The sequence below is a fragment of the Hoplias malabaricus genome, unplaced genomic scaffold (assembly GCF_029633855.1).
Source record: "Hoplias malabaricus isolate fHopMal1 unplaced genomic scaffold, fHopMal1.hap1 H_1, whole genome shotgun sequence".
NCBI lineage: Eukaryota > Metazoa > Chordata > Actinopteri > Characiformes > Erythrinidae > Hoplias > Hoplias malabaricus.
The window spans coordinates 3,291,609-3,303,154 of NW_027101324.1; the positions used below are offsets into that span (position 1 = coordinate 3,291,609).

The 11,546-nt window shown below is 59.4% G+C and overlaps 1 non-coding gene across 1 annotated transcript; it reads right to left on the reverse strand.

The window, feature by feature from the left end:
- Window positions 1–9,930: 9,930 nt before the first annotated feature.
- On the reverse strand, window positions 9,931–10,084 carry LOC136686003 (5.8S ribosomal RNA). Its single transcript, XR_010800254.1, has one exon. It is a non-coding gene; the product is annotated as a 5.8S ribosomal RNA (ribosomal RNA).
- Window positions 10,085–11,546: the final 1,462 nt, after the last annotated feature.

Here is an 11,546-nt window from a genome sequence, read left to right on the forward strand (position 1 = left end):
CTGGGTCTCTGGGTCCCCGGGGCTCTGGGGCTCTGGGTCCCTGGGACTCTGGGACTCTGGGGCTCTGGGTCCCCGGGGCTCTGGGGCTCTGGGTCCCCGGGGCTCTGGGGCTCTGGGTCCCCGGGACTCTGGGACTCTGGGGCTCTGGGCCTCTGGGCCTCTGGGCCTCTGGGCCTCTTGGCCTCTGGGCCTCTTGGCCTCTGGGGCTCTGGGTCTCTGGGTCCCCGGGGCTCTGGGGCTCTGGGTCCCCGGGGCTCTGGGGCTCTGGGGCTCTGGGTCCCTGGGACTCTGGGGCTCTGGGTCTCTGGGTCTCTGGGGCTCTGGGGCTCTGGGTCCCTGGGGCTCTGGGTCTCTGGGTCCCTGGGGCTCTGGGTCTCTGGGTCTCTGGGTCTCTGGGGCCCTGGGTCTCTGGGTCTCTGGGTCTCTGGGACTCTGGGCCTCTGGGCCTCTGGGCCTCTGGGCCTCTGGGGCTCTGGGGCTCTGGGGCTCTGGGTCCCCGGGGCTCTGGGGCTCTGGGTCCCCGGGGCTCTGGGGCTCTGGGTCCCTGGGACTCTGGGGCTCTGGGTCTCTGGGTCCCCGGGGCTCTGGGTCTCTGGGTCTCTGGGACTCTGGGCCTCTGGGTCTCTGGGGCCCTGGGTCTCTGGGTCTCTGGGACTCTGGGCCTCTGGGTCTCTGGGCCTCTGGGCCTCTGGGCCTCTGGGCCTCTGGGTCTCTGGGAGCCTGGGCCTCTGGTAGCCTGGGTCTCTGGGCCTCTGGGGCTCTGGGCCTCTGGGCCTCTGGGCCTCTGGTAGCCTGGGCCTCTGGGAGCCTGGGCCTCTGGGCCTCTGGGAGCCAAAAGGAAGCTCCGGAGCTTAGGCGGCGGAGAGGTTGTTTGAATAAGGCCCGTTCAGGGAACCAGGGCGTTGGGTTTAATTAGGCCCCGGAGGTAGGCCCCGGTGGTAAACTCCGGGGCAAGCCTTATCAGAGGCCCAGGATGAGGGTGTAATGAACTGGACAACCATCCCACTTCCCATGTATTGTACAGCAATTGGGCAACCATCCCACTTTCAATATATTGAGCGGCGTTTTGTCTCCCAGGTCCACCAGTGGGCAGAATGAACTTTGAGATTTGACGGAGGGTCCTTCCAATACATTATACAGCAATTGGGCAACCATCCCACTTCCAATATATTGTACAGCGATTGCGCAACCGTCCCACTTCCAATATATTGCGCGTCGTTTTGTCTCCCAGGTCCACCAGTGGGCAGGATGAACTTGCAATATATTATACAGCAATTGGGCAACCATCCCACTTCCAATATATTGTACAGCAATTGGGCAACCATCCCACTTCCAATATATTGTACAGCGATTGCCCAACCGTCCCACTTCCAATATATTGCGCGCCGTTTTGGCACCCAGGTCCACCAGTGGGCAGGATGAACTTGCAATATATTATACAGCAATTGGGCAACCATCCCACTTCCAATATATTGTACAGCGATTGCGCAACCGTCCCACTTCCAATATATTGCGCGCCGTTTTGGCTCCCAGGTCCACCAGTGGGCAGGATGAACTTGCAATATATTATACAGCAATTGGGCAACCATCCCACTCCCAATATATTTTAAGGTTCCAGGTCTACCAGTGGGCATCTTTTTTGACGGGGCAGGCTGATTGGTTTAGTCCGAGGGCGGGGGCTTAAGTGTGGGCCAGATAGGTTCGACCGGTGCGCCGGGTCCCTGGGGCTCTGGGTCTCTGGGTCTCTGGGTCCCTGGGGCTCTGGGTCTCTGGGTCCCTGGGTCCCTGGGTCCCTGGGTCCCTGGGGCTCTGGGTCTCTGGGTCCCTGGGACTCTGGGACTCTGGGGCTCTGGGGCTCTGGGTCCCTGGGGCTCTGGGTCTCTGGGTCCCTGGGACTCTGGGTCTCTGGGTCCCTGGGACTCTGGGGCTCTGGGTCCCTGGGGCTCTGGGTCCCTGGGGCTCTGGGGCTCTGGGTCCCTGGGACTCTGGGGCTCTGGGTCCCTGGGGCTCTGGGACTCTGGGGCTCTGGGTCTCTGGGTCTCTGGGGCTCTGGGTCTCTGGGTCCCTGGGACTCTGGGGCTCTGGGGCTCTGGGTCCCTGGGTCCCTGGGGCTCTGGGGCTCTGGGTCCCTGGGACTCTGGGTCTCTGGGTCCCTGGGGCTCTGGGGCTCTGGGACTCTGGGTCCCTGGGACTCTGGGGCTCTGGGGCTCTGGGTCCCTGGGGCTCTGGGGCTCTGGGTCCCTGGGACTCTGGGGCTCTGGGGCTCTGGGTCTCTGGGTCCCTGGGACTCTGGGGCTCTGGGGCTCTGGGTCCCTGGGTCCCTGGGTCCCTGGGGCTCTGGGGCTCTGGGTCCCTGGGACTCTGCGGCTCTGGGTCCCTGGGGCTCTGGGTCTCTGGGTCTCTGGGTCCCTGGGACTCTGGGGCTCTGGTTCCCTGGGGCTCTGGGGCTCTGGGTCTCTGGGGCTCTGGGTCCCTGGGGCTCTGGGGCTCTGGGGCTCTGGGTCCCTGGGGCTCTGGGGCTCTGGGTCCCTGGGACTCTGGGGCTCTGGGGCTCTGGGGCTCTGGGTCTCTGGGTCCCTGGGACTCTGGGGCTCTGGGGCTCTGGGTCCCTGGGTCCCTGGGTCCCTGGGGCTCTGGGGCTCTGGGGCTCTGGGGCTCTGGGGCTCTGGGTCCCTGGGGCTCTGGGACTCTGGGTCCCTGGGACTCTGGGGCTCTGGGGCTCTGGGACTCTGGGGCACTGGGGCTCTGGGACTCTGGGGCTCTGGGGCTCTGGGGCTCTGGGGCTCTGGGTCTCTGGGTCTCTGGGACTCTGGGGCTCTGGGGCTCTGGGTCTCTGGGTCCCTGGGTCCCTGGGTCCCTGGGGCTCTGGGGCTCTGGGGCTCTGGGACTCTGGGGCTCTGGGTCCCTGGGTCCCTGGGTCTCTGGGGCTCTGGGACTCTGGGACTCTGGGACTCTGGGACTCTGGGACTCTGGGGCTCTGGGGCTCTGGGGCTCTGGGTCCCTGGGGCTCTGGGTCTCTGGGTCCCTGGGGCTCTGGGTCTCTGGGTCCCTGGGGCTCTGGGTCTCTGGGTCCCTGGGACTCTTGGTCCCTGGGACTCTGGGGCTCTGGGGCTCTGGGACTCTGGGGCTCTGGGGCTCTGGGTCCCTGGGTCCCTGGGGCTCTGGGGCTCTGGGTCCCTGGGACTCTGGGGCTCTGGGTCCCTGGGGCTCTGGGTCTCTGGGTCTCTGGGTCCCTGGGGCTCTGGTTCCCTGGGGCTCTGGGTCCCTGGGGCTCTGGTTCCCTGGGGCTCTGGGGCTCTGGGTCTCTGGGGCTCTGGGTCCCTGGGGCTCTGGGGCTCTGGGTCTCTGGGTCCCTGGGGCTCTGGGACTCTGGGTCCCTGGGACTCTGGGGCTCTGGGGCTCTGGGGCACTGGGGCTCTGGGACTCTGGGACTCTGGGGCCCTGGGGCTCTGGGGCTCTGGGTCTCTGGGTCCCTGGGGCTCTGGGACTCTGGGTCCCTGGGTCCCTGGGGCTCTGGGTCCCTGGGTCCCTGGGGCTCTGGGTCCCTGGGTCCCTGGGACTCTTGGTCCCTGGGACTCTTGGTCCCTGGGACTCTGGGTCCCTGGGGCTCTGGGTCTCTGGGTCCCTGGGACTCTGGGTCCCTGGGACTCTGGGACTCTGGGTCCCTGGGACTCTGGGGCTCTTGGGCTCTGGGACTCTGGGTCTCTGGGTCTCTGGGGCTCTGGGTCTCTGGGTCCCTGGGACTCTGGGGCTCTGGGACTCTGGGACTCTGGGACTCTGGGACTCTGCAGAGATCCAGAGGCTTATGGGAGTCTTAGCACCAGTGGTAGGCTCCGGGGCAAGCCTTATCACAGCCCAGCTCCCTTCTGGGAGCCTGGGGCTCTGGGTAAGATATAATTTGAATTGGGATCCCAATTGCAATATATTTGACTTGTGTCAAATATATGTGAATTGGGATCCCATTTGCAATATATTTGACTTGTGTCAAATATATGTGAATCGGGATCCCAATTGCAATATATTTGACTTGTGTCAAATATATGTGAATTGGGATCCCAATTGCAATATATTTGACTTGTGTCAAATATATGTGAATCGGGATCCCAATTGCAATATATTTGACACAAGTCAAATATATGTGAATTGGGATCCCAATTGCAATATATTTGACTTGTGTCAAATATATGTGAATTGGGATCCCAATTGTAATATATTTGACTTGTGTCAAATATGTGTGAATTGGGATCCCAATTGCAATATATTTGACTTGTGTCAAATATATGTGAATTGGGATCCCAATTGCAATATATTTGACTTGTGTCAAATATATGTGAATCGGGATCCCAATTGCAATATATTTGACACAAGTCAAATATATGTGAATTGGGATCCCAATTGCAATATATTTGACTTGTGTCAAATATATTGGAAGTGGGATGGTTGTCCAATTGCTGTCAAATATATTGGAAGTGGGATGGTTGTCCAATTGCAATATATTCTGATGGTGTCAAATATATTGGAAGTGGGATGGTTGTCCAGTTGCTGTCTAATATATTGGAAGTGGGATGGTTGTCCAATTGCAATATATTCTGATGGTGTCAAATATATTGGAAGTGGGATGGTTGTCCAGTTGCTGTCTAATATATTGGAAGTGGGATGGTTGTCCAGTTGCTGTCTAATATATTGGAAGTGGGATGGTTGTCCAATTGCTGTCTAATATATTGGAAGTGGGATGGTTGTCCAGTTGCTGTCTAATATATTGGAAGTGGGATGGTTGTCCAATTGCAATATATTCTGATGGTGTCAAATATATTGGAAGTGGGATGGTTGTCCAATTGCAATATATTCTGATGGTGTCAAATATATTGGAAGTGGGATGGTTGTCCAGTTGCTGTATAATATATTGGAAGTGGGATGGTTGTCCAATTGCAATATATTCTGATGGTGTCAAATATATTGGAAGTGGGATGGTTGTCCAGTTGCTGTCTAATATATTGGAAGTGGGATGGTTGTCCAGTTGCTGTCTAATATATTGGAAGTGGGATGGTTGTCCAGTTGCTGTCTAATATATTGGAAGTGGGATGGTTGTCCAATTGCAATATATTCTGATGGTGTCAAATATATTGGAAGTGGGATGGTTGTCCAATTGCAATATATTCTGATGGTGTCAAATATATTGGAAGTGGGATGGTTGTCCAGTTGCTGTCTAATATATTGGAAGTGGGATGGTTGTCCAGTTGCTGTCTAATATATTGGAAGTGGGATGGTTGTCCAATTGCAATATATTCTGATGGTGTCAAATATATTGGAAGTGGGATGGTTGTCCAGTTGCTGTCTAATATATTGGAAGTGGGATGGTTGTCCAGTTGCTGTCTAATATATTGGAAGTGGGATGGTTGTCCAGTTGCTGTCTAATATATTGGAAGTGGGATGGTTGTCCAATTGCAATATATTCTGATGGTGTCAAATATATTGGAAGTGGGATGGTTGTCCAATTGCAATATATTCTGATGGTGTCAAATATATTGGAAGTGGGATGGTTGTCCAGTTGCTGTCTAATATATTGGAAGTGGGATGGTTGTCCAGTTGCTGTCTAATATATTGGAAGTGGGATGGTTGTCCAATTGCAATATATTCTGATGGTGTCAAATATATTGGAAGTGGGATGGTTGTCCAATTGCAATATATTCTGATGGTGTCAAATATATTGGAAGTGGGATGGTTGTCCAATTGCAATATATTCTGATGGTGTCAAATATATGTGAATCGGGATCCCAATTGTAATATATTTGACTTGTGTCAAATATATGTGAATTGGGATCCCAATTGCAATAAATTTGACTTGTCTGTCAAATATATGTGAATTGGGATCCCAATTGCAATTTATATGACTTGTGTCAAATATATGTGAATTGGGACGTTTCCATGTGCCATCTGGTGGACGGATGAAAAATTGCAGAAAAAAGGCCCAAATTTTGAAAATTCATATCTCTTTCCAGGAGAGGAGTAGAGACTCAGGGAGAGCGGGGAAATTCATGGCGTGTTCCCCTGAGCGCACTGGACCCGCTCTCAGGCTCGGCAAAAATCATCTAATGGTTCCCGCGCACGGGTAAATCTCACTGTCCAATGGCAATATACTATACGTGGATTGGGATGTTGAGGTGCTTTCTTAAGAGAGTCATAGTTACTCCCGCCGTTAACCCGCGCTTCGATGAATTTCTTCACTTTGACATTCAGAGCACTGGGCAGAATTCACATCGTGTCAACACCCGGTCCAAGAGCCTTCACGATGCTGTGTTTTAATTAAACAGTCGGATTCCCCTTGTCCGCAGCAGTTCTAATTCGGCTGTTAGGTGCCGGCCGAGAGACCCGGCCCCGGAGGTCTCCCCCCGAGGCGAGACTCATAAGCCCGAGAGATCCACGGAGCCTAGGCTCGGCGCGCGAGGCTCCAGGGACACCGCCCCGACCCACCGAAGCCCCACCACCGGCGGTGGCCCGCTACGAGTCCACACACGCACGAGAGACCGCAACCCCCCCACGCGGACCTACGTTCCATTGCGTCCCTCCGCGTCCCATCGGGGGAGAGCGAAGGGCCGGACGCTCGAGCTTAGCCGGGGGCGGCCCACCCGGCGACGGGCGTCGGGAGCCCGGCCCGGCTTAGGTAGGGAGAGGGAGGCCGAAGGCGGTCATCCGACGGAGGTTAGTCCCGAAGGACGCTCCCCCGCCGGCATCCCACCGACGACCGGCTCCCCTACCGTCGACCTGACCGAGGCCCCCTAAGCGCCACCGCCGAGGGGGGGACACGCACCGGGGCTTAAGGTCTCGCTCGCCGCGACCCACTCTCATCGACCCCGACAGACAGACGGAGCCTTGTTCACGGGGGTTTGGATATACTGGGGGGACAATCTCTCGCCGTGCGCTTCCTCGCGCGCAGGACCCAGTGGGGGGGGGCCCGAAGGTGGACCGGGAACAGCTCCCCGTCGCACGGGCAGCACCGGGCTTTCGGACCCCGCATCAGCAGACACGGGCCCGACCGAGCTCAGCCATTAGAGCCAATCCTTATCCCGAAGTTACGGATCCGTCTTGCCGACTTCCCTTACCTACATTGTTCCAACACGCCAGAGGCTGTTCACCTTGGAGACCTGATGCGGATATGGGTACGGCCTGGGGGGAAATTCACTATACCTCCCCCGGATTTTCAAGGGCCGATGGGAAACGTCCCGGCCGTCGCATAGCGCATGCGACGCCTTTCAGAGCGTTGAGCCCCTATCTCGGGGTCGAACCCATTCCAGGGCGCTCCAGCTCTTTAGCAAGGAGAGAGAATCCTCCCCGGGGTCCCCACCGGCGTCTCCGGGTTCGTTTGCGTTACCGCCACGGGAGCGCCTCTCGGCGGCTCGATCTCCACCAATCCCAGGTACGGGGATATTGGCCCGATCCCCTTTCGGTCAGCGCGAGGCAGACGAGACCATCGCCCCAGCATTTTCCGAACGGCGCTCGCCTATCCCTTAGGACCGACTAACCCACGGCCAAGCGCTGTCGGCGTGGAACCCTTCTCCACTTCGGCCTTCAAAGTTCTCATCTGAATATTTGCTACTACCACCAAGATCTGCACCCGCGGCGGCTCGACCCAGGCTCGCGCCAAAGGCTTCTGCGCCACCGCGGCGCCCCTCCTACTCGTCGCGGCATACGGTCCCATGAGTCTCGGTTCTCTCTCTCATTCTCGCTGGCTTTTGGGGGGGGTGGGAGACAAGTACCGCCAGCGACGGCCGGGTATGGGCCCGACGCTCCAGCGCCATCCATTTTCAGGGCCAGTTGATTCGGCAGGTGAGTTGTTACACACTCCTTAGCGGATGCCGACTTCCATGGCCACCGCCCCGCTGTCTATATCAACCGACACCTTTCTTGGGGTCTGATGAGCGTCTGCGTCGGGCGCCTTAACCCGCGCGTTCGGTTCATCCCGCAGCACCAGTTCTGCTTACCAAAAGTGGCCCACTCGGCACCGTCAATTCCATGCCCGGCTCCAAGCCTGCGAGCCGGGCCTCTTACCCATTTAAAGTTTGAGAGTAGGGCGAGGCCCGTTTCGGCCCCGCGGCCTCCAGTCATTTCTTTACCGGATAAAACTTGAAGTTTCGGCGCCGGCTATCCTGAGGGAAACTTCGGAGGGAACCAGCTACTAGATGGTTCGATTAGTCTTTCGCCCCTATACCCAGGTCGGACGACCGATTTGCACGTCAGGACCGCTGCGGGCCTCCACTCAGGGTTTCCCCTGGCTTCGCCCTGCCCAGGCATAGTTCACCATCTTTCGGGTACCACCGCGTATGCTCTGGCTCCGCTCTCCGCACGTGGGAAGAGCAGGCCGGTGGTGCGCCGCCCGCCCCCTCGGAGGGTTAGGACGGATCCCACCTCAGCCGACGCGCGCCGGCCTTCACCTTCGTTGCGCCTCCGGGGGTTCTGGTCCCTTCGACTCGCATACGCGTTAGACTCCTTGGTCCGTGTTTCAAGACGGGTCGTTCGGGGTCCGAACTTAGCCGCTGACCTTAGGCGTTCGGGTGCTGTGGGCCTGGATCGCCCCCCGCATCGCCGTAGCGGGCCTAGCCCGGGGCTGAGGACAGCCCAGCCGGCCCGCTTCGACCGAACGATCGGGGGGGGCCCCCATCCCCATCCCGGAGGAGGGGAGAACGCGGAAAGGACATTGCTCCACGGCCCCGGCGTTATCGGCGAAGTCGGAGCGAGGGGCTGTAGCGGAACGCCCGTGTCCGGGGGCCGCGTGGGGACTCCCTTCTCCGGACGGACCTACCTTCACCCTCGGGCCCTTCCAAGCCTAACCGGAGCCGGTCGCGACTCACCACCACGCGGGGAAAGTACACCGGGCGGGGCCGGACCTCCGTACGCCCGACAGGCCCGAAGTCCAGAGGCGAAGCGCAGAGCCGAAGCGGGGAGCGGTGGAGTCGGCACCCCACCCCTCTCGCCCGGATACGCTCGCACCCCCGACCGCGGAACCCGACGAGCGCGGGGCCGTCCGCCCGGCTGAATCCCCCGGGGCAGTCTTCTCGGTCCCCGTACGTTTACCTCTCAACGGTTTCACGCTCTGTTGAACTCTCTCTTCAAAGTCCTGTTTCAACTTTCCCTCACGGTACTCGGTTCGCTATCGGTCTCGTGCCGGTATTTAGCCTTAGATGGAGTTTACCACCCGCTTTGGGCTGCATTCCCAAGCAACCCGACTCCGAGAAGCCCGACCTACCCGGGCGGGAACGCGGGACTCGCTACCGGGCTTTCACCGTCTATGGGAAGAAGCCACGTTCGCGAGGACTTGGTCCCGCGTCCGCACCGAGACGGATCTTACGGACTTCCGTACGCTACATTTCCCGGCCAACCCCGGTCAGGGGAAAGTGGGATTCAGCGCTGGGCTCTTCCCTGTTCGCTCGCCGCTACTAAGGGAATCCTTGTTAGTTTCTTTTCCTCCGCTTACTGATATGCTTAAGTTCAGCGGGTCGTCTCGTCTGATCTGAGGCCGCACACAGAGGTTTCTTATGCGGGGGCGAGGGCGGAGGCGGAGGGCCGAAGGCTAGGGGCGAGGGGCGAGAGCCCGGCACGAGACCGAACTCCGCGACACCTTCCCCCCCACCCCGGCCGCTCGCCCGCCCGCTCACTCGCCCGCTCGCTGGGTTTAATCGGCACTCGCCACCCCCGCGTCCGACTGCGCGGAGCCCCGCTCGGGACTCGGGGAGAGACCGTAACGGACGTGGACCCGGACCTACTCGGCTCTCCCTCCGTTCCCTGTACGGAGCTCTCTCGCAACACGGGCCGCGTGGACTGGCTCGGAACCGAGTCTTCGTTTGGGAAGACGAAGGGCCGTTTTCAGGCCCTGCGAGCTTCCAGCCGCGGTCTCTCTCTCTCAGCGGGGGCGCGGAGACCGATCGATGGGTAAAGCGACCCTCAGACAGGCGTGGCCGCGGGATGGACCCCCGCGGCCGCAATATGCGTTCGAAATTTCGATGATCTGTGTCCTGCAATTCACATTAGTTAACGCAGATGGCTGCGTTCTTCATCGAAGCACGAGCCGAGTGATCCACCGCTAAGAGTCGTATTCGGGTTTGTGCCCGGCCCGTTACAGGCCGGGCGAAGGAAGCCATTCGAACAAGAGACAATTTTTGCCAATATATTTCAAGCCGGGTGCCTTCCACCCCCGTGCAGGGGGGGAAAGGTCATTGAACCTGGGCGTCACCACCGGACCGAGGAGTTACGGCCCGGGGGACGATCGCCCGAGTAGGTGCCCGAGACTTACGTGGTTTAGGAGACCGGGGTCTAGGCACCCGCCGTTCCCGGCGAGGCCCAGGGGTTTGGTTCGCTGCGTTACGGGTCCCGGTCTAAGGCATTCAGGCGTGCGCTCAAAGCCAAGCTCTCCACCCCGGAGGGTATGAGCGAGGCCCGGTGGTACGCTCCCAAGTCCCCGCTTAGGGGAAGGCGCTGGGTAGATCCCACCTAGTCAGGACCGGCGGGCACCGGCCGTCTCCTTTCGGGTGTTTATAAACGCATCCGGGGTTCGTGAGGCCCCTTCAACTCGCGCACCGGCCTTAGACTATTATACGGTCCGTCTCTGCGAAGCCAACATCGGGGGTATTTTGCATGCGCTCTTAAGCTCCGCTCTAACCCCGTGAGGGGAAAGAGTTTCGCCCGGCGGTACGCTCCCGTCCACCACCGCCCCCTGTGCCGGGGGGATGGGTTCAGGGAGATCCCACCGAGGCCGGCGAGCACCGGCCAACGCCCTGGGGGTGAGTAAGCCCCTTTGACTCGCGCACGCACAATCAAGCCTTCAACGATCAATGGTTTTTTGGGTTTAACTACCCGGCGGGCGGCTCCGGCGCCACTCTTCCCCCCGCGAACGGGAGGGGCGGACCGGGGTACCTATGCACCTAAGGCGGTCCTCGCATAACCCCGAGTTCCGAAGCCGGCTCGCTACGTCCACCCACCCGGAGGGGGGAGAGACTCACGTCGGCCGACGACGAAAGGTACGAGGCTTCTGCGGTCCATACCTTGAAGGTACCCGCCGGGGGGGAGGTTCGGCCTCTCGAGTCCGACTCGACAACCGGCACGGACGGCGGGCGCCGACCGCGGCCAGGTCACCGTTATTGATCCTTCCGCAGGTTCCCCTACGAAAACCTTGTTACGACTTTTACTCCCTCTAGATGTCCGGGTTCGATCGACTTCCCATCGCCCGGAGGCGACCCCCGTTCGAGGGCCGCCCCGGGGACGGTCCGAGGACCTCACCGAGGCATCCGATCGGTAGTAGCGACGGGCGGTGTGTACAAAGGGCAGGGACTTAATCGACGCGGGCTGGTGACCCGCGCCTACTTGGAATTCCTCGTTCGAGGGGAATAGTTGCAATCCCCTGTCCCCAGCGGGGAATGGCGTTCATAGGATTGCCCGCACCTCTCGGCGTAGGGTAACTTACATGTTGAACCAGCCATTGTAGCTCACGTGCGACCCCGGACTTCTAAGGGCATCACAGACCTGTTATTGCTCCATTTCTCAAGTGGCTTCTGTGC